General features: G+C 56.4%; 1 protein-coding gene and 1 long non-coding RNA gene across 7 annotated transcripts in view; both read left to right on the top strand.

The window, feature by feature from the left end:
• Nucleotides 1–26,501, top strand: part of TBC1D16 (TBC1 domain family member 16) — a gene marked incomplete at its 3' end in the record, with an annotated part of 70,892 nt that overhangs the window by 30,321 nt on the left and 14,070 nt on the right. Inside the window, exon 1 of one of the 6 annotated variants that reach the window (XM_081272748.1) lies at nucleotides 5,950–6,087. The exons of the other annotated variants lie outside the window; for them this stretch is intronic. Of the gene's footprint in view, nucleotides 1–5,949; nucleotides 6,088–26,501 lie in introns of those variants that run through there. 6 annotated transcript variants of the gene reach the window in all.
• On the top strand, nucleotides 9,886–14,616 carry LOC308636895. The gene is made up of 3 exons (XR_014019520.1): nucleotides 9,886–13,093; nucleotides 13,492–13,582; nucleotides 13,778–14,616. It is a non-coding gene; the product is annotated as an uncharacterized lncRNA (long non-coding RNA).

Below are 26,501 nucleotides of genomic sequence, written 5' to 3'. Positions count from 1 at the left end.
ATGGGGACCTTAGTTACGACCCACGGTGTATCAACACTGTATCCTGTATCAGTTATGAGCACCCATGTATCAGTATTGGTTCATCAATTACAGCAAATCCAGCAGGGGGCAGGGCGCTGGGGCTGGGGCTCAGTGGTAGAGCCCCCCCTTTTTTTAAAGAGAGAGAGAGAGAGAATTTTTTAATATTTATTTTTTATTGGACACAACATCTTTGTTTGTATGTGGTGCTGAGGATTGAACCCGGGCCGCACGCATGCCAGGCGAGCACGCTACCGCTTGAGCCACATCCCCAGCCCCTAAGTGGTAGAGCCCTTGCCTAGCAGGTGTGAGGCCCTGGGTTTGATTCTCAGCACTGCATATAAATAAATGAATTAAGTAGAGAGGTCCATCAGCAATTAATATATATATATATATATATATATATATATATATATATATATATATATTTGAAAATTATTTTTAAAAATCTAGCACACAAATACAAGACGTTAATAAGAGGTGAACCCGGGTTACGTGGGATGGGGCTATGGGGAATCTGTATTCTGCTCAGTTTTTCTGTGAGCCTGAAACTGCCCTAAATAAGTAAAGTCTATTAATTGAAAACAGCCTGTGAGTTCATGGGCTGCACAGACAGCAGCCTGGACTTAGCTCTTGGCCACAGTTTGTTGACCTCGGGGTCAGACCAGCACTGTCCGATGGAAATGCAGTGGGAGCCAATCTGTGATCTAAAGTTTTCCGTTAGCCATGATCCTTAAAAATGTTTATTTTGAGGTAACTGTTTTCACAGAAAGCTGAAAAATAAAGAAAGTATGGGGAGATCCCCGGCCCCTGGCCTCCCGTTCCCCCAGGGAAGCATCAGACATGCTCCAAGCTGGGGGTGCTCCCAGCTGGTGCAGCCCGCGGGTCGCAGGCACATGTAGCCTGGTACCCCCCAGCATTGAAACGCAAGGCGCAGGCTCCCTAGGCCACTCCTGTGTAGTCGCCTCACTACTGGTCTCCATCCCTGACCCCGATGACCAGGCTCTCCTTTCCGCCTCTGTAAGGATTCCACAACGTGGAACATGCTGCCTGAGGCTGGGCTGGCACGCTCCTTGGCCCCCTCCGGTGTGCGACATACAGGAGACTTTGCTGCCTTTCCTCACCAAGTGGGCTCCCCTGTGCAGGTGTCCTGTGGGAGGCCACTCACCTGCTGACCGACGTCCATGCTTGTTTCTGTCTGGGGCTGTGAGGAATAAGCTAACATTCACGTGCAGGTTGTTGTCTGAACCGAAGTTTCCATTTCTCTGGGATAAATTCTCAGGAATGCAATTGCCAGTGACCAGGTGTGTGTTTACTTTTAAAAGAAGTTGCTGAACCGTTTTCCACGGTGGCCATGCCCTGTTACTGTCCCCCCCCACCCCCCAGCGATTCGTGAGTGACCTGGTCAGTTTTCTGCGCCCTCACCAGAATTTGATGTTGTCACTTCCTTTTTTTTTTTTTTGAGATGGGGGTCTCAGTTGCCCAGACAGGGCTCAACTCAGACTCGTTGACCCCCTGGCTCCCATTGTGGCTGTTCTGATAGGTGTGTGGTGACACCTTGTTGCAGTTTAAACTTGAGTTTCCCTGATGGCAGGTGACGCTCCTGTTCTAATTGGTTTTGCTTTCTTTTTGCGGCTGAATTTTAATATATTCTGGAATATATTAAATATATTTGGTTTATGATGAATATGTGGTTTGCAGATATCTCCCCAGTCCTCAGCCAGCTTCTCATCCTCTCACGGGAGCTTTCTCAGAGCACAACACTTTGGTTTGTGGAGTCCAAGTCATCCTTTTCTGTTGTTCTTTTATGAATCCTGCTGTTGCCGTCAAGTCTGGTGACTTCTGGCCTGGCCCTAGGTCCTGAAGACGTTCTAGTATCTTCCTGGAAGCTTTACAGTCAGGTCTGAGGCCCAATCCGAGTTAATTTGGGTGTGAGGTGTGGAGTTCGAGGCAGCCTCGGCCTCCGTTTTCTGGATATGGTCACTATTATGCCTCTGTCCAAGGTCAGCTGGGAATATTTGTGTGGGTCTTGTTCGCTACATTTTTTTTAAAGAAGTAGATACAATTAATTGTAACAACTACCCTGAGTACCCAAAAGAGTATCATGTCAATATGCCGTCGATGTCATATAATCAATATCCCGGGGGGTGTTGGACACTGTGCCGTGTGTACTGGTGCCTGGAACGCACCTCCAGAGCGGCTGGCTCCTTTAGGCCTGCTGTCATGAGGGGCTGGGGACTGCCGTGGCCAGCAGGGTCTGCACAGGAAGGGTCCTGCCCAGCCCTGCTGTGGGCCAGCTCTCTCAGGATTCCCCTCGTCCTTTATCCTTGATGGCTGGGTGGCTTCTAGGAGTCTGGAGAGGGCCCATTGCCCCTGCTAGGGCACCCTGCAGCTCTGATGCTCCCCGGGCCTGACTGGAGTCCAGAGGCAGGTTCTAAAGCGACGTCCTGTGGAGCCTCTGCCCCTCGGCTTCGCCTTGAGATCCTCTTGTAGGCTGCCCACAGGGACCGGTGGGTCTTCCAAAGCCGACCCTTTTCTACTAACTCTTCCAGGACAGGAGGAAACCAGTTCCCCCGCTCTCCTGAGCCAAGGAGAGGGAGGTTCATGTCCCTGGCCAGGAGGCAGTGTCCCCAGGGCCTGTGCCTCTGTGGTAGGAGGGCTTTCCAGGGCTGGGCTTGTCAGCCTGTGCCACTGCAGCTCACACATCTCCACCGCCTTGCTGGGGCTCCCTGACGCAACCCTGGCCGATTGGTGTCATGGTGTCACGGGGCTTGTGGGCTCTGCCTGGGGACTGAGCTGCTCTGAGTGCAGAGGGCCGCCCTTGGGAGCAGGAAGCCAGGCGCCCAGGGGCCCCCAGGCCTTACGTCTCAGCTCTGGCAGAGTTCCCGCTCGGCTGGGGGGCCCAGGGGCACTTCTGAGAGCTCTGAGTGTGAGGTCACAGGCTCCCAGAAGCAGTGATGTGGCAGGGTCCCCAGGGTACCTGGGAGCTGGCGCCATGCCCTTGGGGACGTGCCTGGCTGTTGCAATGTAACGAACACCTGATGAAACTCCCTAAAGTCAGGGAGGGACCTTGTGTCTTGTGGCAGGATTGTCTGGCTCCTGGCTTGTGTCCTCCCAGCATAGTCAACAGAGAGGGCCTCCATCAGCCGCAGCCCAGGTCCCCACAGCCAGGCTGCCCGACATCCCCTCTCCTGCACCTCCCTGTCTCTGGGGAGTGTGGAAGTGCAGTTCTCTTGACAGCCCACAGCAACGGGGTGGCACTAACCCATACCCAGGCCACCACCCTTGAGCACTGTGGGCGTGGAAGTAGGCGTCTTGGCTCAGGCCCTGACCGCCCCTGGTGCTGCACCACATCCCAGCTCTCCTGGCCCTGTGCCCAGCAGGACATGCCCTCATGACCTCAGTTTCCCCAGTACATGGTGGGGCCAGCCTCTGACCCTCCCCAGGACACTGCCCTGAGGGGCTTCTGAGCACAAGTCCCGAGGACAGTGTGGGCTTGGCACCTCACTGGGGCTTGTGACAGACTCTTGTGATGACCTTGGCCCCCACGGTCCCCCATGAGCGGGTTGAGGGCCGCCCTGGGGGCTAAAGAGCAAATGGCACTTCCACCCATTTTGTTCAGTGGTCTCCAGAGTGGGCTGCAGGTCCTCCGGGGGAGGCTGTGCTGGGGGCTCTGGAGCCAGCAGGTTCCTGGGGGGAGGAGCAGGGGGGGGCAGGAGAGAGGGGACTTGGAAGTGGAGACGTCCTGGAGGAGGAGAGGGCTGCCGCTGCTTTGTGAGTCACCGGAGGCGGCGGCCGTGTCAAGGAGGGAGCAAGACGGGGACCCCACAGAAGGGTGCCTGGGAAGTGTGGCCCTCCAGGGCTGTGGGTGAGGTCAGGCAGGCGGGGCCTCGAGGCCCCGGGATCTGTCTCGCTTCTGTAAATATTTAAACACAGGAGGATTATTTTTGGTAGCTCTGTCTCTCTCCAAGGCTGGCGGGCTGCCGGGTGGGTGTCGAGTGACAGCGTGCCGCCGCCCCTCTGTGCTGCATGCTCTCATGGTTCCAGGGGCCTCTGTTTGATTTGGGTCACAGTAGCCCCTTTTGGGAGGCGTGGAAAGGTGGCCCTTGGCATGCCTTCCAGGTGATGCCAGTGTGAAATGTATGTCCTGCTTCTCCCCGAGCCTCCCTGTGGTAGTGGAAGGTGACAGTTTCCTGAGCTGCTGGACCACCAGCTGCCAAGAACAGCAGTGGCTGCAGGGTCAGAGCCAACGGGCACACCAGCGAGGTCACCGTGTTCACCAGCCTCCTGGGGAGAAAGGATCCATTGTGTGCTGTGGTGGGGGCCGCAGACCCCAGCATGCCAGGCGGCGGCCACCACTAGGGACGGATGTGAACACAGATCACCGAGGTCCGGGGGCAGAGGGGCCCTTTCTTCCTGCTCCAGATGGGTTGGGGCACCATGGCCCCACGTGCTCCCTACGTGGGGGAAGATGGCAGACGGCGTCCCCAGGAAACCCCGGGTGAAGGTGGCACTGCAGCCCAGGAGGGACCTGTGGTGCCCAGCAGATGGCAGGCTTCTCCCAGGTCAGCAGGGGCTGTCCCCTGCCACTGCCTCCTCTGTCCCTTTCCTCCCCAACACCCCCAACTTGTCCTGCCCCTCCGTTCCCCTGCCCCTCCCTGCCCGCTCCCTCCCTGGGGCTGGGTTGGTCAACTCTGAACGACGTGGACCCTAGCTGGCAAGGGCCTGGAAGCTGTTACCAGGGCTGGGCTGGCTGTGGGCTGTCGGCCAGGGCAGGCGCTCCCACCCACCTAGCCCTCGCGGGGCCTGCTGGACCGCATGGCTACTGGGCCATGCACCCACACCCCAGTGCTCCAGCGCCTTTCACGCCCCCCTGACCTTCCCTCGCCTCTCCGGGTGTCTGGTGGGTGGAGGATCCACAGTGACCACACCCTCACCCTGTCTCCAGCCACGCAGCCTCCCCAGAGACCAGACAGGTCCTAGACAGACTTGGCCTCTGGCCCCAAAGTAGAGGCTGATGTTTCGCCTGGGTCGGGTGGGCAGCTGGACAGCCTGTGTGGACACACAGACCTGCAGGGGAGGCCATCAGAGCTCGAAGGTGGCCTCGTCTGGAAGTTACTCCATGAACCTCCTGCTTAAAAAATAAATAAATAAATTATTGTTACAGAGATGACTCATGGTCCATATAGAAATGTTAGGAAAAAGGGACTCAGGTTCACACACCGCCATAGCAGGTTGTCCACAGGAGCCAAAGGCGAAGCCCCACGTGCCTCTCGGGGCAGGCTCGCGGACACAGCGACGTGGAACGAGCCCTGGGCTGGGGGTGTGGCTCAGTGGGCGAGCTGTCGGGGAGCTCTGGGCCCTGGAGGCCCGGGGTGCGGGCGCGTGGCATGTTAGCCGGCATGGAAGGAAGGCAGTCCTGACACAAGGTAACATGCAGAGCCCTGAGGACACTGTGTTACATGAAATCAGGTCACCAGGGGACAGACCCTGTACGGCCCTGCTCGTGAGATCCCTGGAGTCTCGGACTCAGAGACAGACGCTTGGCGTGGAGGCTGCCGGGGCCAGGAGGGGTGAGAGCCGTCACTGGGTGCAGAGTTCAGTTTTGCAAGATGGAAGGTCGCAGAAGTGGACCGTGGCAGTGGTTGCACCACAGTGTGGATGTCACCGTCCCTGCTGGCTCCAGGACGGTCAAGGCAGTAGGTTCCTGTCACGTGCACCTTTATTGGCCCCTCGCCACAGTAAAGCCGGAGGGGCTGGCCAGCGTGCAGGGCCACTTGGCGTTCGTCTTCCCAGCTTCCTGGAACCCGCTCCTCCCCATTAAGTCCTTGGAGCTCTTGGAAGTGTCTCTGCCCGACAGTTGGTCATGAACTTCCAGGGTTGGGAAATCATGCTGCTGGCCGTGGGCAGAACCAGCCGGGTGGAAGCGTCTGAGCTGCTGGCCTTGCGGGCCGGGAGGGAAAAGCTGCCGCAATCCGTCCGAGTTGGAGGGCTCCGAAGCTGGTCCTTCCCAGAGACCCCACATGAAGGGCTGGAGAGCCCGGGATGAAGCTTCCAGAGCCTTCTCAGGTCAGCTCAGGGATGATACTTTCCCAGTGTTTTCATGAGCTTAGAAAAATAGACTCTCCCAACGTCTCCTGGGAATTTGGAAACACGAGCCCGTTTCTGGGTGTGGATGCTGAACTGAGGCCTGCACTGGGGGAGACAACCCTGGGCCTGGGCCCGCTCCCGAGAGCTGACCTCCCAGCCTCCAGCCACCTCCAGAGGGCAGGACCCCTGGCTGATGCTTTGGGAGCCAGAAGGGAGTGTCAGGGAGGGGCTGGGTGGGTGGCCCCAGGACCACCGTGGGCCTCCCTCCCCACCGCCTCCCTCAGTCGTGGTTCTCACTCGTTCTCTGGTGAGTCTGGCGAGGTGTGTCCGTGCCCCTCTCCTCGTGGCAGCAGGACTGGTTCACGTGTTGAAGTGAAGGTCCAGTGTCTTGGCCTCTGAGCCAGCTCCTACAAGGTCCCTAGAGTCATCAGACTCAGGGACAGATGTTTGCATGCAGCAAAGGGAGGGTGAGATCCCAGGGCACGTGAACTGGGCTGCCGGAGAGGCCAAGGTCTGTAGATCTGGGCAATTATAGTGGCCTGTCCTGTAACTGGCCTTGCCAGATGGCCACATGGGGAGGCTGCTGGTGGGGCTGGCAGTCCCGGGGCCCATACCCAACTGCACCCGAGGGCATCCCTGCCTTCTGAAAGGACACCAGATATGTTTGCCCTGTTCAGCATGTTTCCAAAGTCCAGGGGTCTAGGCTGTTAATCCAGAGCTGCGATCTTTGTGTTTGGAGGGCGCTGGGCCAGCATGTCCCAGCAGCCTGTTCACGGTATCCAAAGGTGGATATGCCGGACAGTGAGAAAAGCAAAGACAGCTCGATTTATAAAGACTTCCTCCATGGTGGGCAAAATGTCAGGTCTTTCTATCCAGGAAATAACCAGTGTTCTTTTGGGGTCTGTCACTCAAACAGGGCACAGAGTGGCCACACTGTTGGGGACAGAAGGGCATGCCAACTGCAAAGCCTGGCCACCCCATTGAACCTGGGAGTGACGGGAGGGGGCTTTGGCACACTCACCAGCACAGAAACCCACCCCCTGGGCAGAATGGGAGGGGCTCCAGCTTTGGGGATATAGCTCCAGTTCTTTTTATTTTTGGGGGTGGGTACCAGAGATTGAACTCGGGGTCACTTGACCACTGAGCCACACCCCATCCCTATTTTGTACTTTATTTAGATACAGGGACTCACTGAATTGCTTAGTGACCTTGTTTTTGCTGAGGCTGGCTTGGAACTCATGATCCTCCTGCCTCAGCCCCCTGAGCTGCTAGGATTACGGGTGTGGGCCACTGCTCCCAGCAAAGCTCCAGTTCTTCTTTTTTAATTAGTTGTTAATGGACCTTTACTTTATTTATTTATATGTGTATGTGGTGCTGAACCCAGAGCCTCACGCACGCTAGGCAAGCGCACCACCACTCAGCCCCAGCCCCATCCCAGCTCCAGTTCTTCAATGTGCAAAATTGGTTCCCGTGTGAGCTCATGAGACCCTTCTGTGAAGGTCTCTGAGCAAGGGTGAACTAAGCGGAGGGTCTCAGGTGGCCCACATCAGGGTGCTGCTAGGCTGTCTGGAGCCTGTCTGTCACTGCGCCTCACGGTTCCTGCAGGGATGTTCACTGATTCACTCTGGAGTCACGAACAGTGGAGAGTGCCCCTGCTCACCCTCCACGTTCCTTCCTTTCTTTCTGTTTTTTGGTACCAGGGATTGACCCCAGGGGTGCTTAACCACTGAGCCACATCCCAGCCCTTTTTAAAATATTTTATTTAGAGACAAGGTCTTGCTAGGTTGCCGAGGCTGGCTTTGAACTCGAATCCTCTTGCTTCAGCCTCCCGAGCCTGGATTACAGGTGTGCCCACTGTACCTGGCTCCATGTTCTTTTTCTGTCAATTTAAGAAACTCCTTTTGGAAAACTTTTTCACTGATTGAAAGGCTTTTCCTTGGCGAGGGCCTGAGGGTGCTGGGTCTGTAGGAAGGGCCTGGGTTCAACTGGCAGGTGTGGGCTGGGAATGTGCAAATCAGCATGAAAGAGGCCACTTCCCGAGGCCTCAGCGGCGAGGACTGGCAGGGGTACACGTCACCTTCCTTAGCAGAACCAGACTCTGATTTTGCATGGCTTAACTTACAAGACAAGCAGGAGACTGCTATCTTTTGCTTCGGAGTTGTTGACTACAGACTGATGGGCCAATACTTCTTGCATAGAGCCTTCTAGAAAAGCATTTTTTCCCCCTAAACGTAATTTCCCCCTTTTCATTGTGATTGATTTGTTTGGTTGTGATGTGTGTTGGCAGAACCATTAGGTACAGAGCACAGGAACCGATTGACAGGGATACCAGGCTGCTGTGTGTGTGTGTGTGTGTGTGTGTGTGTGTGTGTGTGTGAGACCTTGGGCAATCCCGGTTTGGACTGTTTTGTGATGAGGCATCTCTTAGGCTCCTGCCACCTTCCCCCAGGGGACACGCTCTGCAGTGTGACCTGTGGGCCTGGCCTTGACTTTGACCTTGGGCAGATGGGCTGCAACCCCTGCCGTGGCTCAGGAGAGCAAGGTGGCTGGCTCCAGGGCAGCACGGTGCAGGGTGCTGGGTTCTGTCTCAGCCTTTGCCACATACAAGACTCCGGGAAGTTCCTGCATAAGCAAACCTCAGTTTACACTAACCGTCCTTGAAGAAGTGCTTGTTTTTCCACCCCTCACAGGCCCAAGGTGTTCTGAAGCAGCGACCTCCTGTGAGTGGGTTTAGGGTCACAGCAGGAGAGAGAATCCTGCTTCCTGGGCCTGCTGGAGGCGATTCTGCCTTGGGCAGTGCCACTGGGTGGGCACTGCCCCAGGGCCATTCTGGATTTGACCCTCTGAGAGGTGCCCAGGCCCACCTCAGGTTTAAGGTCCCCCTGTGGAAACAAACTGTGCCCCGGGTGGATTTGCTCCCAGGCCATCTTGGGAAGGAAAACAGCAGACAGAGCAGCAGAGACCTTAGGGGGAGAGAGGACAGCTGGCCTCAGGGTCCAGCTCTTCCCCTGGCCACGCCTACCCCTGCCCCGCCCAGCCTTCAAGACCTGTGCTGGGCAGCTTTAGCCCTCCTGCTGACCATACAGGTGGGGTCATTGCACTGAGGCTGGCTGCGGCCTTCCAGGGAGGGGACATCCCAGCCGCCAGGCTGGTCTCCATCAGCCTCAGCATGTGAGCTTATTTGGAAGTGGGGTCTTTGCTGACGTAACCATTGGTCCACTGTGCTGGCCTTGGCCTTCCGTGAGAAGCCAGGAATGTGGGCACCTGCTGCCCCTTGCCACTCCCTCTTCGATGGCAGGAGCGGCCACCTGCACCTCTGGTTCCAGCATGAGGTGGCCTATCTTCTCTGGTGGAGGCCCTGGGGCTGAGGGCGTGGTGCAGTTCCTCAGCAGTCAGGTGCTCTCTGGCTGTGACCACCGCAGAGCTGCAGAGCCACAGAGCCACGGGGTGGCACCTCCTGAGCCTTGACCTGGAACTACGGTGTTCCAGTTTATGGTGGCCTAAGACAGAGTCCAGCCAGTCTGGGCTGCAGGCATTTGTGCATGCTGGCTTGCCACCCAGACCTTGTGCCCAACTGTGGTAGAAATATAAAACCTGAGACTGAGGGGTGAAGCCCAGTGTGGCCGGTAGCCCTGAGGGGTGTGGACTGGCAGCCACCTTTGCTGCCTCCTCCTCCCACGCGCAGGGACCTTGCGGTAATTGGAATCACGGTGATTTATGCCACTGTTAATCAAAGCCTCCTGTTTTCTGATTATCCCTCCGTGTGACGAATGCAGATAGACACCAGCGCAATCAAAATAGAAACGGCCAGTCAGGACACTTCAAAGCAGAAATCAGCCATTCTGAAGAGCAGCGGACGCTGCCCCGTCTGCCCCCTGGTGACGAGTTTCCTTGGGAAAAATTACTTTTCATAACCTATTTTGCTTTCTTATTTAAATTAAGCTTCGCCAAGCAAGTTTGGCAGTAGCGGAGGGCACCTAATTTGGTCCCCCTTGACCTCTGCAGCCTTGATTGGCAGTTGTTGTTGGGCTTGAAGTTGCTTCTGCAAGGTAGGAGCCGGCAGAACAGATGCCCTAGGACAGCTTGGCGGCCCCCAAGGACCCGGGTGGGGAGGGGGAGAGGGTGCAATTAGAGAGGTCTTCACATGGAAGTTAATTAGCTACTAAATAGCGTTTAGCACAGTTGACAACGGGAAATGCATGTTTGAAAAGCAAATGGAGATCAATGAGAAATGGCTTCCATGGGACCAGAGGAGCCAGGCCTGCCTGCCTCCTGCCCCTCGCCTTTGACCCAGGATCTCAGAGAGGTGGGCATTCCCTAGCAGGGTAAGGGAAGGCGCCCACTCGTGGCACAAGGGCAACTGACCTGTGTCTCTAGGAGCTGTCACCTCTTCAGAGTGAGGACCAGGCACACTGGGGCCAGGCTGGAGATGCTCCATGAGTGACCTGCCTGGCCAGGGACGAGGTGTCCAGCTTCTCAGAGGGACTCATTGAATACTGCTTCACGTCTTTGAGGGCAGGGTAGTGTCCCTCTCAAAGTCCACGTCTGCTCAGCCTCTGAGCTTATGTGAAGTAGGGTCTTTGCCCATGTAATCCAGGCCAGGAGCAAGACGGGTCACCCCAGGGTGAGTGCAGGGCGTGACCCAGGGCAGACGGCCCGAGGACCAAGGCAGACACCAGGGCTGCTAGCTGAGAAAAGGAACAGACAGAGGCTGAGACCTGCCTCACGCCGCCACCCACACGCCACGGTTGGTACTTCAGTGTTTTTCCTTCAGCCGGTGTTTATTTTTATTTATTTTATTTTTTGTTTCTGATGCCTAAGTTATTTGACAGAGGTGTAGACAGGCTATGTATAAAATTTGGTTTCTTGGTTCAACATTTTAAAACATTCTGTTACATCTGATACTTGCAAAGGAAACAATGTAGCATGCAACAGCAACATGGGGTGAAGAGGACCCGAACCCCCGCTGCGCTGAACCAGAACCCTGGCTGCCCATGTTTGTGCCCATTCCTGTCCCCAGCTCTGGGAGGAACCAGTTCCTGGGGTGTCCTGCTGTCGTCTGCTCCCCTGGTAACGGGTGTCCCACGAGTGTGCTCTTCCTAAGGTCTTGTTTAGTTTTGACTGATCTGGGAGGTTGGAAACGTGGCAGGGTCTGCCATCCCCCGCGGCTCAGCCTGCCGTGCCTGAGTCCTGTTTGCCTGTTTATTTCCATGGCCATGGAATGTTCTAGGCCACACAGTTCCCCGGTTTCCCCACATCCCTGTTGAGGAACCTGCAGGTGTCTCTGGGGGGGGGGTTCTGTGAATGCTGCTGCGTGACACTTCTTATACACCTCCTTGGCACAAGGGACTTGAGTCCCTCTGAGGGGCTGCACCTGAACCCCACGCTGCGCTCAGCTTCGGCCATGTGCTGTCATTCTGCAGGGGGTGGACAGCTTATGCTCCCCCAGGAAGGTGTGGGTCCTGTGCTGCAGTCCCCAGCTCCTGTTCTGTCTGAACTTGCCCCCTGCCATTCATCTGCCTGCACAGTGGCCTGCAGGTGAGGACCGTACCCTTGCACGGATAGTCAGCTACTTCCTGGTTTCCTCTGGGCCCCGAGAGTCACAGCTGTGTTCCCTGCTTGTCCACAGAAGGTTCAGAAGCAGAAGCCAGGATGGGGTGCTCTTAGCCCCTGACCAGTTGTCAATGTTGCTGCTTTTGAGGTTTGAGCATTGGGTGAGACAAGCGCAGAGGTGCACCGAGGTCTGGCACCCGTGCACAGGCACAGACACCCGACACGCACAGGCTTGTTGTGCCTGCACAAAGGTTACGGACGATTGTGTGCACATGAGCATACTCGAATGTGTGACGTGTACCTGTGTGTGCACACAGGGTCGGTGTGTGTGCACACATCATCTCACAAAGAAGTTCAATGCAACGATATTTGCTTTAAAAAAAATGGAGACACACCTCAGGTCTTTGTCTCTAGGGAACATTTAAACACATGCTGTTGGGAACCTGAAGCATCCCTGGAAGGGACGCAGTGAGCCAGAAGAACTGTGAGACAGCCCGGGAGAGCTACCCAAGACTGCCGTCTGTTCGCTTTAGCATTGTGCACGTGTGTGTGCTCCACAGGATCCCCCGCCACAGCCCGCTGCTGCTGCCTAGGGCTGCCCTGGAGGGGCAGGAGGGTTCAGGCGGAGACTGGCCCTGGAAGGACTCACTAGTGTCTGCAGGCGTGACCCTGAGCTCGCTCCTGGAGAAGAGCGTGGGGACAGTGGAGGTGTGAATGTCCTTGGCTGGGGTGGCAGGGCGCAGGGCCCTTTGGGAAGGGCGTTGCGCGGCAGGGACGGGTAATGATCACTCTCCTTTGCATGTCCTCGTAGTCCTGTGCCTGGTCACTTGATGTCTCTGGGGATCTCTGCACCCAGGAGAGAGGGCATTAATTCTCACCTGGGACACCTGGACCTGGTGCCGCGGGGGAACTACTTTAATCTGGTGTCTCCATCCCTCTACCCCGGGAGGCCTGAGGACGGGAGGCCTGAGGGCGAGGCCATATGAGCCCAAGTGGGAGCTGTTCCAGGCCTGCCCCTCCCAGGGCCGGGAGGGCAGGGAGCGGCCAGGCCCTCAGGAGGGAGCCTTCTGGAGACCTCCAGCCTGGCCGTGGACACATTCTGTTGAGCAGGGTCCGTTCCTGGTTGGTCTTCGGTGCTCTGAGCCGCGCCAGGCAGGCCCCCCGGGACTGGGGGAGAGCAGGATGTAAGGAGCACAGAAAAATTGAGGCCCAAGCCAGGTTCCTTCTTCGTCCCTCCTGCGACACGGGGGCAGGGGGCTGCTGGCCCTGTCGAGCTGGGTGGAGGTGAACGTCCAGGAGACGAGCAGCCTGGCGCTGTCCAAGGGTGCAAGTGGTGGGGTGGAGAGGAGCAGGGAGTGACCGACAGCTGCTTTAGGGCCACCATGGGTCCGGTCTCATCACGACCCCAGCCCACAGGAGCTCCAGGTCGGCCGTAGGTCACTGAAGTCAACTCCCTCACGGGTCCCCTTCCTGCCACCGGGGAATGACATCCCTGGGCAGGGTGCAGACTCCAGCAGGCCCAGGGTGTCACTCTGAGAGGCCTGGAGCCGGTCAGGCCCCAGTGTCTGTCACTGGGGCCCCTGGAGATGGTTTGGGTGGACCCACCAGGACTGGCTAAAAGGCAGGGTGAAGCTTCATGGGCTGTTGCAACACCCTGAGGCTCAGAATCCAGAAGTTTCTTGGCTTCTAGTCCCCTTTTCTCCCCCTGCTGAGCTCCTCGCTGGTCCTTCCTCCCTGCGCTTCAGTGTTTAGGAAAGGAATAGACTGGGCCAGAGGCCCTCCAAAGAGAGAGCCCGCAGGTTGATGACCACATGCCCTTCTTCTGGGCAGCCTTGGTCACCTGACCTGCAACAGAGCATCCCAGACGCCCAGCGCCCGTTCCCCCGTGACCCTCTTCCTACTGCCTGGTCTCGTTGGGAGGGTAAGTCCCGCCCGGCTGGAGGAACTCACTGGCCCTGCATGACGGTCACCAGGTCCTCGCTTTGGAGCACAGAGGGAAGGGGAGTTGGGGCTGAATGCCTGATAAAGGGCTCATGAAATTTAATCAGATGCCTGAGGGGAGACCTAAATTTAGTCAGATTATTATTAGTATTCACTCCATTTTTAAATCGCCTAGGGGAACGTCACAGAAAAGTCGTAACCACCAGGTTGGGGGGGTGATCATTGCATTTCTGTGGAGCTGTGGGAGCCACCAGGAGGCCACTCTCAGTGGCACAGCGTGGTGAGCGGCTTTCCTGGGTCTGGAAGCGTGGCTCGTGGGCTGGCGGGGAGCCAGGTGCCCGCCACAAACCTCAAGTTTCCCTGTGTTGGGCCATAGCAGACTCGTCTGGGAATCGCCCAGGACCTCGGCCCATATGGGGCCCCATAAGCTCCCAAATGGACAACAGAACCCACGACCCAGATGCACATGGAGCCCACCGTGGCCCAGCCCCGGTCAGCAGAGACGCTCTGGGGGTCTGCACCCTGCTACTGGGCTATTCTCTAGCCTCTGCCTCTGCTGGCTCCCAGGTGCCGCCTTGCTTCCTGGGGGCTGTGAGGAGGAGGCCAGGGTCCTTCCCTGTTTCCGAGGGATTCAGGGCCCAGCAGATGGCACGGCCACTTTCTCTCAGGCCGATGCCTGTTCCGGACGGTTTGGGGGTACCACACATGGCTGGTGCCTCCTGTGGGTGGCTCGTAATCACCTGGACTGTGGAGGGACCTGGAGCGTCCCTCTATCCTGAGACAGTATTTGGAGAGCCATTGAGCCTGGGGGCTGCAGAGATGGTGCAGGAGCACCACACCCGGCTCATCCCTGGCACCCTCCCTCTTTCCTGCCCTCCTCAGCCTGGCCTGTCCTCGGCCCGTGGGTTGGTCCTGGCGTCACAGCTCCACTCTGGAGGGCCGTGGGATGGCGCCCCTGGGGAGCCTGGGCTCAGCCCCAGCCGGGCCCTGCCTGCTCAGGACTGGCTCCAGCCAGAGCTTGGATCACTCTTCAGTTTTTCTAGGTTGCACAGAACTTCCTGGTGGGACTTCAAGTGCCCGAGGTGTGTGCGCGGAGCCCATGAACGCCGAGGCTCTTTGCTTCCCAGGTGAGACTCTGTGGAGTCCGGAAGCCGCCTGCCCTCTGCCTTTCATGCTTCTTGAGTTTGGAGAGATGTGTTCTCCCTCCCTGGTGCCCGAGCTACGGGGGTGGTCTCCAGACCGCAGGGCTCTTAATTACCCTGCTTTATTTATTAGGTGTACCGGGTCCCTCGGCCTCAGGGCACATTTGTGAGCGCCTTAAGGGGAACAGCACAACAAATGGTGCCTGCTGCCCGTGAGGCCGTGTCCTGCCCCACGGCCACACTTGCCTGCCACGCCGGGACAAGGTAGCCCACGGAAGCGGTTGGATTTGTTGTGTGAAATTCTTCATTTTCCCCAAGAAATTGGTGAGGTCACTCTGTTTGAATAGGAAACAGCCCCTGAAACACGGGCGCCTCTATCCTTCCACCTCTGGATTCTTGCTAGTCCCTCGGCCACCTTGTTCCCTCCCTGTGGCTGGCAAAGGGCAGCAAGCCATCCAGCCTGGCTGTGTGTTCCCCGTCGTGTGGGTGGTGACCCTGGGGCTGGCCTGAGCTCCCCGCAGGGTCCACACCTTTCATAACGGACCCAGTGCGCCCCAGGGCATCAAGTTCACAGCTGGAACTGGGACGCTGCCCTGCCACTCCCTGCAGCTGGGCTCTGGCTGACCTGTCCCCGTTGGTCTCTTGTGGGCCCTGTGGCCTACAAGTCCCCTGCTGAAGAGCCGGGTTGCTGTGGGCCAGGGCCGACACCCTCACTCCCTGCCTCAGGTTCCAGGATGGAGAGTGGCACATTCCACCTCCACTGACAGCCACCTGGAGCCTGGTTCCCAAGGGACTTGCCTGCGCCAAGGTCTCCAAACGCTTAAGTGTCCCACCTGATGGCAGAAGGCTCTGGGTGACCTGCCCTTCTGGAAGCAGCATTGATGGTCGTCCCGGGCACGGCTGGCTGGGCTCTGCAAGCAGACCCCAGAGCGAGGGCCTCACGACCTCCATGGTCAGAGGAATGGGGCAGGGCACTGCTGACTGGGCGAGTGTGTGTCTCTGTGTGTACATGGTATGTGCATGTGAGCCCTGGTGGAGGTCCTGTGGTTCTGTTTGGAACGGAGAGTACACGTGTGTCGTAGGACCTGCCGAGCCTGTGGGGCCTTGAGGTCAGAGCCTGGCCACCCTCAGCCCTGCCCAGAGGTCGACTCTTGTGCCCATCGCCCTCCATGCCAGGCCCTTGTGGGGCAGGGTTGCAGTGAATGCAAGACCGCATCCTGGCTTGGGGACAGGACACATCAGTGGGTGGCAGAGGTGCTGGGTGGCAGAGGTGCTGGGTGGCAGAGGTGCTGGGAGAGAGCTCGGGTGGGTTGAGAAGCCTCCTTCCCAATGAGGGTGAAGGCCTGCTCCATGCCAGTCCCCTCCCGTCCACCCACTGTCCAGCCATCGGGATGCACACAGTGGGCTCTGGGCACCGCCCTCCAGGATTGGGCAGGGCTCTGTGTATCTTCAGGTCCCCTCACCTGGTGGGCAAAGGGCCGTGAAGCAGGGGACCCCAGACCCGGCTTTTCTTGTCGGGAGGAAGCCAGATGACCCAGGGCGTGTTCGGGTGTTCCAACATTGAACGGCTCTGGGCAGCAGCAGGCTTGGGCTGAGTGAGGGGTTTTATCCCTCCCCTCTCCTGCCAAGGGGACCCCAGACTTTGTCCCCGTCACAGAGTAGTGAGGCCAGTGCAGACACGGTGCCCTCCTGTTCCTGCTGGCTCCCCAGGGTCTCCGGCGTGGGGGGAGGACCTGCAGCCTCCACCCTGTGCTGCTTCCCGGGAGGAGCCAACAGAAAGGCAGTCGGGGGAGGCCTGGGGACTCAACCCCCAGGGATGGCACCTGGGGGCCTGGGCTCGGTTAGAGGGACGCGGGGTCAGGGCCTTGGGGACCTCAGCTTGCCCTGGAATCCTGGGAGCTCTCCCTTCTGGGGTCCTCGGGGCTCACCTCTGTCAGGGAGACCCTGGGTGCCCCCGGGGCCACCAGCATGGCCCTCATGTTTCAGCCATCCCACCCGCTGCCTGGGCCCATCCCTCCTGGGTTGTGTCTCTTCTGAGCTCTTCCGTGTGTCCTTTGGCTCCTCGTCCAGTGCCAGCACCAGAAGGCCTTGCGTGGGAACTGCCAGAGGCCCAGATGCCTGGAGACCAGGAGAGGACCCCACTGCCAGGGAGGCCGCGCAGCCCAAGGACCCTGCAGCTGGACCTGCCTGGCCGAGTCCCCATCTGCAGAGCGGGCGTGTGCCGGCTGCGGGGACCTGGAAGACACGACGCACTGCAGGTGTCGGTCATTGTTCTGTCCTTGCTCTCGGCTTCGTGTGGAGTGGAGTCAGGTCCAGATCGCAGGCTGACCGTGTGGGGGCCAGTCGGCCTCTCAGGACAGAGCAGAACTGGCCATCGCCAGCCAGCCTCTGTGCTGGTCCCTCTCACCTTGGCCTGCTCTGGTGCCTGGGGATGGGGTGCAGGCTGGCCCGGCCTCAGGACTGGGCGGCTGCTGCCCAGGCTGCTGCCTTGCTGAGCTGGAGGAGCCATCTCCCGGCGGGACCCGGGGACACAGGAATCCAGAGACGCAGATGTTGCTGGGAATTCTGTCTATACCCAGGGCTCCGGGGACAGTCACAGGCTTCCAGTGACAGGTGGGGGGTGTGGGGGCCCGACGTCTTCCACACTTCTGGGTGGCCTTTTGTGGGTGTCCCATCCCCCACCCAGTCATCACTGGCGCTTTGAACCCAGTGGCTGGGCCTCCAGAGAAGGTTCCAGTCACCCTGGGTCTCATTCTTTAAGAGCCCGTTTTGTCTGACTGATCAAGGACTCTTCACAAGGGCTTAAAGAACACCTGGTTGGCTCAGATCGGCCTGTTAAGTAGGCCACATGGGAGGTTCCCAGAAAGCCTTGCAGCCAGCTGGTGCATGGACAGGCCCCGGCCCTGGCAGAAATTCCAGAAATCTCTGAGTTGGCCAGAGCTCGGCCGCACAATGGGGTGTTGCAGTCCAGGTAGGCCACGGGGCACTGGGCGTGCTGGGTCCTCTGTGGCCGGCTTCCGTGGGCTCAGCAAACCAGGAGACGGAACCCACTGTGCGAAACTCCCGAGCCTGGCTGGAGGGCTGAGGAGCAACTTGGATTGGGGGCTCCCCGGGGTCTCCGTGGCCTTGCATGTCAGTAGCAAGTTGATTATTTCCCTGTGACACTCACAGCAGGCCGGGAACGGGGACAACGTGGAGGACAGACTCTTCTCCTCCAGGGGCAGTGGCCCAGGTGTGGTGCAGCGCTTCCCCACCCCAGGTGGAATCGGGAATTGCACAGGGGACACTGTGTCACCAAGTCAGTGAGCTGGCCTGCCTCCCTCATCCCTCTCCACGTTTCTCAAGCTGTTCCACAAACTCTCCATTGTCCTTGGAGTAGACCTGATGGCATGAGCAAGCTTCCAGCTGGCCCCACCTGCCGGCCAGCGCGGCCTTCACGGGGGTCCCCAGGCTGGCCAGCGTCTGGCCAGGGAGGTGCTCCTGGTGAGAGGATGTGCGTGGGGTGGAGGAACCAGCTTTAAAGCCATGCCCCATTTAAATCGTTTAATAAAATATGCATAATGCAAACTGACCGCCCCCTTAGCCCCTTTCAAGCACCTGGCCGTTGGCGTGGGTACGTCCACAACGTTGTACAAACGTCACCAGGGCCCACCTCCAGCACGTCTCTCCTCCCAAATCCAAACCACGTCCCACCAGACACCAGCTCTCCAGCTCCCCTTCCCCATGTCCCTGGCCACCCCTCCCCTGCTCTGGGGACCCTCTGAGCTGGAACTGCTCTATGCTTGTCCCTTTGTGACTGGCTTGTCTCACTAGCACAGTGTCCTCAAGCTCATCCATTTGCCTGCATCAGAATCTCCTCCCTATTTTATTTTGTGCAGCCTAGGGGTGCTCAGCCACTGAGCCACTCCCCAGCCCTTTTTTATATTTTATTTAGAGACAGGGTCTCACTGAGTGGCTCAGGGCCTTGCTAAGTTGCTGAGGCTGGCCTTGACCTTGCCCTCCTCCTGCCTCAGCCTCCCGAGCTGCGGGATTGCAGGCCTGCATGACTGTGCCTGGCCTTTCTTTCTTAAAACAATGTTTTTATTAGTGCATTTCAGCTCTATGCAATAGTGGGGTTCCCTTGACACGTTCAGCAGCATGGACCCCAGCGCTTCCCCTTCCCTCCCCTTCCCTCCCCTTCCCTCCCCTTGCCCTCTCCCTGGCCTTCCTTACACTATGGACTCTTTTTAACTGGTGCCCTACAGAGACAGTTTCCTTCCTTTCTAAGGATATTGTGTTGTTTAGAGGAGCCACAGCTTGTTATCCCTTCTGTGGGTCAGGACCATGCCCTGCGGGCTCCTCCTCCCCCACGCCCCAGGCCAGCCCCTGAGGCGAAGCCTCCCCAGGCCATACCCCACCCGCCCCCACTTGCTGCTTCTCCAGCTGCTTGGGGTCCGGTCTCTTGTGTTGGAACTCCCCTCCCTCTGTGCTTGGGTGAGCCCCCCTCCTGGAAGGGGCCGGCCCCCTCCACTCTTGCTTGAATGGACTTAACTGCTGTGGAGAGGGGTAATTGATTCCCATTAATGAGTCCAGTTGTTCTTTTTAAATTGCCTGGACTATTATAGTGGCCCCTGGTCCCACAGGGGATTGGTTCCAGGACCCCCAACGATACCAAATCCAGGGTTTTCAGGTCCCTTATACGATCAGCGCAGCATTTGCACGAAAGCCACACACCTCTAGATAGTGCCTGATCCATGTAACTGCCGTGTTGTTCAGGGCTCTCTGAGCAGGGGAAGAGTGAGTGTTCACACAGACACGGTTTTTTACTGGATACTTTCAGTCTGTGCTTGGTCGAACCCAAAGATGGCGACCACTTACACAGAGGCCTGAAATGGTTCGAGAGCCGTGCGCGAAGATGCCCGTCGCTGTGTGAGCACGTTAACGAGGTCTGGACGCAGTGTCGCCGGGCCGCTGAGCGCAAGGACCTGCCGGGGATGCGTGGAACAGGCTGTCCAAGCTGAATCTGCACATGGCAGCGTTTGGGAAACTTTTAACCACAAAAAGGAATTTATTTATTTACTACTTGCGAATTTCAAGGAAGCAAACATACGCAGGGATTGCATTTAATGTTCAGTTATTGGCAACACGAGGTCATTTCCGTTCCTGCAGGAGGAGGGGAGACAGGCTCATCATGGAGACAGCAGAGGCTTCTGCTCCACGGCACCCACTTCTGCAGCAGCACAGCCGCGGGCGGTTGGGTAGCCCTTCCTCCCTGGCTCATCTCCTGTGCCAGTCCCCTGGCCTTCTCCGGCTCTGGGCTCCCTTCAGCCCCCACCTCTGCCCAGCGGCCCGTGCTGGCCTCTCACCCTCCCGCCGTCGGGTGGTGCCCTGTGGAGCAGCCCCAGCACATAGGTGCTGCCTCCTCCCCCCACCTGCCCTGGGGACCACAGTTCCCCATCTCCAGGCCAGGGGAGGCCCCGAAGCTTTCTGTGGAACTTCTGAGGTCATGCAAGTCACCTCGTGTGTGGTGCCTGGCAGTGAGCACCCTCTTGAAGCCACGCAGCCACGCCACGTCCAGTGCAGGACGTTTTCATCAGCCCAGCACGGGCTCCACGTTCACAGTTAGGCCCCCTCTCTCAGCCCCTGGCACCGAGAGTGTTTTCTGTCTGTGGATCTGTCACTTCTGGGCATTTCTTACAAATGGAACCCACAGCATGAGCACTCTTGTCTGGCTTCTCTCCCTTCTGATACCATGTGAGGCTCACGCACCTGCAGGCGAACAGCGCTCCCTCCTTTGTTATGGCTGAGCAATATTCCATTGTTCATCCGTTCCTAGGCTGAGGGGTATGTGTGTCACTTCCCTTTTGTGGCTACTGTAATCGATGTTGCTGTGCACCTGTTTTTGTGTGGACGTATGTTTTCAGTTCACCTGGATTTACCTAGCAGTGTGACTCTATTTTTAATTTTTGAGGAACCACCTGACTGCTTTCCAAACTGGCCGCTCCGTCCCGTGTTCACGTCAGCACCGTGGGAGGGCCGTTTTCTCCTCGTCCCCTTCCCCTCTGCCTGGTCCTGCCGTGGCTCCCACAGCGGGCTGCGTGGTCTCTCCTTGCCGTTGGTGGGCGTTGCCCCACGACTGGTGATAGGGCATCTTTTCAGGTGCTTTTGACCACCTGTGGGTCTTCCCCGGAGAGCCGTCACCCACACCCTTTGCCCGTGTCCTCTTCGGGTCACCTGTCTTTCTATTTAAGTGTTCTTCTAGCTTCTAGGTCCTGGCCCCTCATTAGTGTCAGGTCTGCAGGTATCCCACCCCCGGGGTTGTCTTTTCATCTTCCTGAGAGTGTTCTAAAAGCCTTTAATCTTTATAAAGTCAGGTTTATCTGTCCTTCATTTGCCTGTGCTTCTGATGCCACGTGGAAGGGACATGTGGTCATGAGACGTGGTCTCGAGGTCATGAGATTTATGCCCTTTTTTCTTTTTTCTCTGTGTGTGTGTGTGTGTGTGTGTGTGCGCGCGTGCGTGTGTGTGTGTGTGTATGAGAGAGAGAGAGAGAGAGAGAGAGATTTTTTTGGGGGGGAGTACTGGGGATGGGACCCAGGGGAGCTCCACCACTGAGCCACACACCCAGCCCTTTTTATTTTTTTATTCTGAGATGGGCCTTGCTGTGTTGCTCAGGCGGACTTTGGCCTTGCAGTCCTCCTGCCTCAGCCTCCCTAGCAGCAGGGATTGCAGGTGTGCACCACCATGCCAGGCTGCCTATGTTTTCTTTAGGAGTTTAGAGAAACAAAGTTTCTTTGCTCCGTTTTGAATGGTTTTTGCCCATGGGGTCGGGTCTGATTCGGTTCTTTTGTCTATGGATTTCCGGTTGCCCATTTGTTGAAAAAGGGTTCTTTCCCCGTTGTATTATTTGGGTGCTCTAGGCAGGAACCGATGGGCCGTGATGTGTGCGTTTATTTCTGGACTCTCAGTTCCTCTCCGGATCCCTGCCTGACCTTGCGCCAGCACCACACCGTCCGGAGCACCTGCGGAGGGTGACCAGGTGGTGTGTGTCCTCCAGCCTCCTCCTCCTTCCAAATGTGGGTCGGCTTCCCTGGGTCTGTTTCACTGCTGGGTGAGTTTTAGGATCCACCTGTCACCATCCGCAGAGGCAGCGGGGGCTCTGGCAGGGACTGCGTTGCCCCTGGGTGGAGTGGGGGGGGGGGTCCTGTGTCCCAGGGAATGACAGTGGAGATGGTGGCCACTCACCTGTGTGCTATTTCTTTTTTTTCTCTTCTAAATCATCCTATTGGTCTTGTAATATAAAAAGAAGCACAGTGGGGGGGGGGGCACTTCGGCTGCCGGAGGCTCAGGCAGAAGGATTGCAAGTTGGAGACCCGTCTAGGCAACTTGGCAAGGCTTTGTCTCAAAATAACAAGTAAGAAGGTCGTATAAACATGGCTGCGTTTTTAAAAAGAAGATAAACTGGGTGTGGTGGAAATCCCAGCAAGGGTTTAATCCCCAGTACTACCAAAAAAAAAAAAAAAAAAGGAACAGAAATACTGACTCCACACTTCTGGTTTAAAGAAAAACGAGCATACAGGAGATCTGCTTATTATTTCTGATTATCAAAATGATTCATTATTCCTTTCGGAAAACTTGAAAAAAATGAAGAACAGTGTGAACATGCACTATGACTGTGACATCCAGAGGTGACCATTTCCACAGTTTTAGAATCATTTTGTACTTCTGTGTTCATGTAGATATAAAACACCTACAAATACGTTTTGTGGAAAACCACATTGACATCATATTTCAGATAGTTTAACAGCTCGTTTTCTGCCTAAAAAGTGAGCGTTTTCTTGGGTCATTAAGTACTCTTAGGAAGTGTTTGCTAGTGGCGTGACGCTGGACATCGGCTGGCTGTCTCGGGGCACGCGAACACATTCCCCACTGTTGGAAGTTCAGCAGCGATACCCGGGGAATATTGGTGGGTGTCTTAAAACTTCATTGACGTTTAATCGTCAAGTGTATGACCAGGTGGACGGCTGGGTCAGTGCTGACCTCTGTAACCATGGACCCATCACCACCGTCGAGCAGTGGACATGTCCATCACCCTGTGGTCCGTCCCTCGTCCCTGCCCCTGCCCCAGGATGATCCAGCTGAAACTTGGCAGCAGTTCTTAGATATGACACCAAAGGTTTATGACACCAAAGGCGTGTTTAGAAAGCTGCTGTGTCCGACTCTGGGTGGAGGTCGAAGGCAACCCAGCTGCGGGAACACATCTGCAAATCCTGTCTAGCGAGGGCTGATGCCCAGGATCTGCAGAGACCTCTAAAAGTCACCAACAAAAGCCCACTTTACAATGGAAAGAAGACTTGAACAAACCTCTCTCTAAAGAAGGTCCACTGACTGTCCACTGTGCTGTTGACCCTCAGGGAATGCCCAGCTGGCCTGCAGTGACAGGCCACCTCTGCCAAAACACCAGGCAAAACAGAAAGTGGCAGTGTTGGTGAGCAGGTGGGGGACCCGGGACCCCATGTGCGCTGGCGGAAGTGGGCAGGGTGCACCTGGGGGGCACATGGCTGATCTTCGAAAGGCTGTAGCACAGTTCCCACGTGAGACACGGATCCCCCTTGTGTGCATACACCCAGAAGGATTGATAGCAGAGACAGGAGAGGGGTCTGTGCACCTTCGTTGACAGCAACTTGGCCACATCAAATGTGGACACACCTGACAGACCAGTAGATAAACAAACTACACCTGTCCATGGGGTGGAATATTATTTAGCCTTCAAAAGGAAGGGCACTCTGATACCTGCTACAACATGGGCAAAACCCAAGGACATTGTGCTGAGGGAATAAGCCAGACAAAGATAAGCATCGCTCAGCGCCACCCGGGAGGCACCTGGACCAGCCAGGTGGGTGACGCAGACAGAAGATGGGGGCTGGGTGCAGTGTGGAGAATTTTTCCCTAGATGTAACAGTGTTTGCATTTTACAATATGGAAGGAGTTCTGTGGACGGGTGAAGGGGTGGCACGGTACTGGGTCAGTCTTTCCTGGACTTGGTCAGGTGGAGTTCCACGGTTCCTGCTTCTCGCGAGGAGGGCTTGGCTCGGTCCCTCCGGGTAGCAGTTTTGCAGCGTGTGGGGGTTGAGTGCATCTGCCGGTCGGTAGTCCCCCCTGATCACAGAGCCGTTTCCTCTCTACAGCATTTCATTTCGGCCTTCGGTGCTGGTCAGTCCTGGGTGGTCCTTGCTCCTTGGCTCTTACAGATAAAGCTTCCGTGAACAGTTGAGGGCGAGCCTCTGCGTGTGGCCATTTCTCCCGGTGAACACCTGGGTGGGGAGGGGCTGGAGCTCGCAGTTGGCGTAGCTTGATTTTGAAGCAAGTGCCAGACGTTTCCCACAGGGGTGTGCCCTGTGACCGCCCCCCAGCAGCCTGCGAGAGTCCCGGTTCCTCCGTCCTCACCGACACCTGGCGTGACCGTCTTGGTATTCTAGTTCTCTCAGTGCCAGGGGTGGAGCCCAGGGCCGGAGTTCGCCAGCTGCCCAGCCCTGCCTGGTCTCTCCCACTGGGTGCAGGGTCCTGGCCCCTCCCTGAGCCCCAGCCGTGATGTCGTGCCCAGGCGTGGGTGTCTGGCCCCTTGCACTGCTGAGGTCCGTGCCGTGGTCCCGTGTGTCCCCGTTCCTGCCTTTTCTGGCTGGGGAGACTCTGTGTCCTGCAACCCACCGTCTCCTGACCCGTTTACCAGCCGGGAGGTGTCTGCACTGTTTCTTGCCTTTTTAGTTGTGGACAGGCTGCTGTAACAGTCACACGCGGGGTTCTGCGTGAGTGTTTTTCTCGCATGTTGGGTAAATGGCAGGAGAAGGTGCTGTGTCCTGTGGTAAGGGTGCACGTAACTTTTGAGACACTGCACACTCTTTCCCAAAGCGGCCCCTCCCTTTACATCCCGCCAGCAACGCACAAGCCCCCCAGCGGCTCTGCACCCCAGCCGGCCTCCCAGTTGTTCCCGTGACCTGGTCCTTCTGCTTTCCAGTGAGTGCTGGGCTCGTGTGTGCCGCACTGCGTTGGGTTTGAGCCGAGCACCTTTTCATCTGCTCGCCCTCGGGACGTCTTCCACGCAGCGTCTTTTCAAACCTTCTGCTCATTTTAAAATTGTTTGTTCATTTCCTTGTGGCGGAGTTTTGAGCATTCCTGGTTTATTCCGGGCACAGTCCTTTCCCAGACGTATATTTTGCCAATGTATTTTCCCAGTGTGTGATCTGTCTTTTTACTTTCTAAAATGTCTCTAAAAGCAGTTTCTCATTTTAATTAACCTCCACTTATCTTTCCTTCCCTTTTGTGTCCACGTTTGGTGTCACATCTGAGAAGCACTTAGCAGCGCACGTGGCAGTGTCTGCATGGAAGGAGATCCTTGTACAGATTCTGGACAAACACGCGGAACGTTTGCTTCCAGGATCTGACCTGTTTTTGTTGCCTTTAATAGAGTATTTTGAAGAGAAATTGTTCTTCCTCTAACTTATCATTTCTTTTATGGTCTGTGGGTTTTGTGTTCTGTGTAAGAAGCCTGGCTCTGTTGCAGGCCTTACATTTCTTTCTCTTATGGATTTTTCTAGAAGCTAGAAAGCTTTAGGTTTCATCCATGCCGGGTGCATTTTGAGTTCATTTTTGAGTGTGGCACAGGAAAGTGCTGACGCTGACTTTTTCACAGACGCCAGTTGACCCAGCACCACTTGCCGAAAAGCTTCTCCTCCCTGTCGCCTTCTCTCCCTGTCAACTGTCTGTGGATCGGACCCGTCTGTTCCCGGACTCTGCTCTGTTTCACTGGTTGTTTCACCATATTTATCTTTTCACCCCTGCTGGACTCTCTCGATTGTTATGGCTTCATAAGTCTCAAAATCAGAGAAGCTGGGCTGGGGATGTGGCTCAAGCGGTGGCGCGCTCGCCTGGCATGGGTGCGGCCCGGGTTCGATCCTCAGCACCACATGCCAACAAAGATGTTGTGTCCGCTGAGAACTAAAAAATAAATATTAAAAAAAAAATCAGAGAAGCCCTGCAACTTCATGCTTCATCTTTATAATTGATGTGACTCTGCTGGGTCTTCTGTGTTTCCTTGAAAATTTTGGAGTCAGTTTGCCGATTTCTACCAAAAAATTCCTGCTGGAATTTGGGCAAGATTGCCATCTTTTTTTTTAACTTGCCAATGGACTTTTGTTTTTATTTATTTACATGTGGTGCTGAGAATCGAACCCAGTGCCTCACACATGCCAGGCGAGCGCTCCACCCCTTACTACAACCCCAGCCCCAAGACTGCTGTACTGTGGTGACTGCCCCATCCATGGGCATGGTGCACCTCTCCATTTATCAAGTCTTCTCCCGTTCCTCTCAGCCATCTGGGTTTTTAGTGTGGTGGTCTTTAGGGATCGAACCCAGAGGTGCTTTATCTTGAATCATATCCCCATCCCTTTTTATTTTTTATTTTAAGAGAGGGTCTTGATAAGTTACCCAGGCTGGCCTCAAACTTTCAATCCTCCAGCCTCAGCTGCCCAGATTGCTGGGGTTACAGGTGTGCGATACTGGGCCTAGCTTTGAATATCTTTTGTTAAACTTGTTTCTAAATATTTCGTGTGGTTTTTTCCCTTTTTTTTCCTACTATAATTTGAATGTTTTGTATTTATTTTATTTTTCTAGTTGTGTATTGGTGATTTAACAATTTTACAACTAATTTTTTCTATATTAAAAACATTCAGGGCTGGGGATGTGGCTCAAGCGGTAGCGCGCTCGCCTGGCGTGCGTGCG

The sequence above is a fragment of the Spermophilus citellus genome (assembly GCF_964194105.1).
Source record: "Spermophilus citellus genome assembly, chromosome: 17".
Classification (NCBI taxonomy): domain Eukaryota; kingdom Metazoa; phylum Chordata; class Mammalia; order Rodentia; family Sciuridae; genus Spermophilus; species Spermophilus citellus.
The sequence above is the reverse complement of the archived record's forward strand: the minus strand, read 5'-3'. Positions and strand labels throughout refer to the sequence as shown.